Below are 2,718 nucleotides of genomic sequence, written 5' to 3'. Positions count from 1 at the left end.
AAAGAAAGGGAACTAGTTATGCATTAAAATTATCATATGAACAAAAATTAGCACATCCAAGGTTTTCAATGATGGCTAAATCTATTCATATTTCCAATTGGTTTCCATAAAAATTAGCACACTAGCTTACCTTCCTTGCTCGCCTCAGCAACCATCATTACATATATATCTCTCTGTCCTTATAAATCAAGTTAATTCGCTGATTAGGGATAAAATTATGGATACTTATTTCACTTGAAGCAAAGCACAAATTCGAGAAATTGACGAGTAAGAATGCTTTTTCATTTAGAAGCAAAGCCATTTTTCATGTATACAAAAGAAATTCTCTCCTAACTATTATTGGCTACTACTACATATGTAGATAAACAATTATATTTTCTGAACTGCACAAGCATCTACTTTCCACAAAACTTACTTACCCCACTCCTCATTCTTCTTCATTATATTCTAAAAACATAACAATCTACCACGAAAACAATCCTACCCTATCGACTTCTCTTACCATATCTCGGTTCAAATCAAATCTCTAATCATAAATGAAAAGCAGCATTACTGCCTAAACTCGCACCTGTATCCACCAATGATAAAACATCATCCTTCTTCTACCTGGACTGTATTTATGCAATGAAAAGGCAAACAATTTATGCATTTTAAAGGCCATTGTCCAAAGAGACTTGCTCTTATGTGTTCCCTCTCGGTTTCGAACGTGGAAGAGTTGCCAGACTTTGAAGCAGTACCAGTACATCAGCTGTATCATCTACATAGTATATGGCTTTACTTGGTTTTTGTCCAACTGAGCAGGCAAAGATCCGAGCAGCTGAAGAATATAATAAAGTTGAAGATGTATAGAAGCCATTAGCCATGAAAGTTAATCGTTGTCAAATTTGATATTCAACTTAAGAACACAAAAACTCATATGTTAGTCAGTGGAATGAATTTCTTTCCATTGAGATTGTAAGTTGTTCTGAAAACCAATAGCATTTCTGAAAACCAATAGCATTTGAATAAGGCATTTGATGATGCAACTTGAGAACATGAACCAATAGAAAAACATCCAATTTTTTACTTTAAATAATGCAGATTTAATAGGTTAACACTAATAAGTGATTTGTTATTCTAAACCTCAACTTACATGGGAGTTTATTCGCTGGCGACCTTCTGCAATCATTGCTAGAAATCCATTGTTATCTAGACATGGATTTTCTTCCAATTTCTTGATCATTGCTTTTCCTACACAAAATTAAAATTATCATATGAATTACTAAGTTAAAATTAACATTCTTTTCCGTTAAAATCATCAGATGAATCAAAATTAGCACATCTAGGGTTTGGAGAGATGGCTAGATCTATTCAAATTTCTCCCTAATTATTTTTCATGCACCAAATTAGTTTCCAATGATCATCATCAACTGAACATGTCCGGATTTCTTTTAATTTATTAAAGGTTGCAATCTAGATCTTATTTATATATATAAACACCTCGTGAGAATATACTATAGATTTGTAATTAAACATTCCAAACTAGATCTATTCAGATTTTCCAATTGGTTTTGATAAAAAAAAAACATACCCGATAATCTAACAAAAACTCTTGAGATAGGAACTAATATTAAAATTGGACGAGTTCTTGGTCTATCTTGGCAGCTTAATTCCTAGTAGTCTTTTTGTTGATCAGGGATCTCATCAAATACAATAATAAAAATTAGATCTGTCTAAATCTGAAATCCACCGTCTTTGAACAATAAATTTATTTATTATGTCCATGAAATGTCTGAAAAATAGAACTAATTATGAATGAGAGACAAAGATGAAGAGAAGATGCTGACCTGATCCTCTTTCCACAAACAATTTCAAAGAGTTGAGAAGCTGTGTGGCTGGTTTTCAAAGATAGTGAGGGTGAAGGTTGGAGATTATGAATTTAAAGAGATGCAATTAGGGTTTTTATGGAATTAGTTAACAGAGAAAAGATAAAAGCCAAAACCCATATTATATTGGGCTTTATATAAAAAGAACCCTAATTATTTATTTTGGTTCTTTTGAAAAAATATTATAATATGAATATGAGATTAATGTAGCTGAAATTCATTAAAGAAAAAGTGAACTAAAATTAATATTATAAAATCACAATTCATTTTTAACATTGAAAGTTATTATTTTTTAAACTGTTAGATTTCTTATATACATAAAAATAACTAATTAGTTTAGTCTTATCATAGTAAATTAAGACATTTCGTTTGAAACCATCCATTATTAAGCTTAACATTGTATAGATGGAGCAATTTCCACCAAACTTCTCTACATGGAAAATTAAAGACCGTTTTCTGTCAAACCCTTACCATCTAGATACAACATTGGATTGTTTCATCGAATTTGCCCATAAAATGACATTCATGTGTTGATGATATGACGCTCAATATAATTGAGAAGAAAAAACTTTGAACAATAGCTCTTACAATTGATTTTAATGTTTATCAGGTATCTTACATCACATGATTTTTTTAAATAATTGAGTATCATATCATCCTTATGTGAATGTTAATTGATTGTCAAGTTTAATGAATTGAGTGAATGTGATACATATAGGTGGCAAACATTTGTAACAAGTGGATTTTAGTTTGTTGTGTAATTAGTTCGGTTTTACTTCCTCGCAAGATTAGCATCTTTATAGTAACATTATCAGTTTAAACTTCACACTTGATGCCCAAGAAATGACAGGTA

The 2,718-nt window shown here is 30.8% G+C and overlaps 1 long non-coding RNA gene across 1 annotated transcript; it reads right to left on the bottom strand.

Moving 5' to 3' along the window:
• Positions 1-339: 339 nt before the first annotated feature.
• On the bottom strand, positions 340-1,944 carry LOC136221836 (uncharacterized). The gene is made up of 3 exons (XR_010685333.1): positions 1,827-1,944; positions 1,133-1,230; positions 340-817 (listed from the first exon to the last, which is right to left on the bottom strand). It is a non-coding gene; the product is annotated as an uncharacterized lncRNA (long non-coding RNA).
• Between the last annotated feature and the right edge of the window lie 774 nt (positions 1,945-2,718).

The sequence above is a fragment of the Euphorbia lathyris genome, chromosome 3, assembly GCF_963576675.1.
Source record: "Euphorbia lathyris chromosome 3, ddEupLath1.1, whole genome shotgun sequence".
Taxonomy (NCBI): domain Eukaryota; kingdom Viridiplantae; phylum Streptophyta; class Magnoliopsida; order Malpighiales; family Euphorbiaceae; genus Euphorbia; species Euphorbia lathyris.
This window is presented reverse-complemented; position numbering and strand designations above follow the sequence as displayed.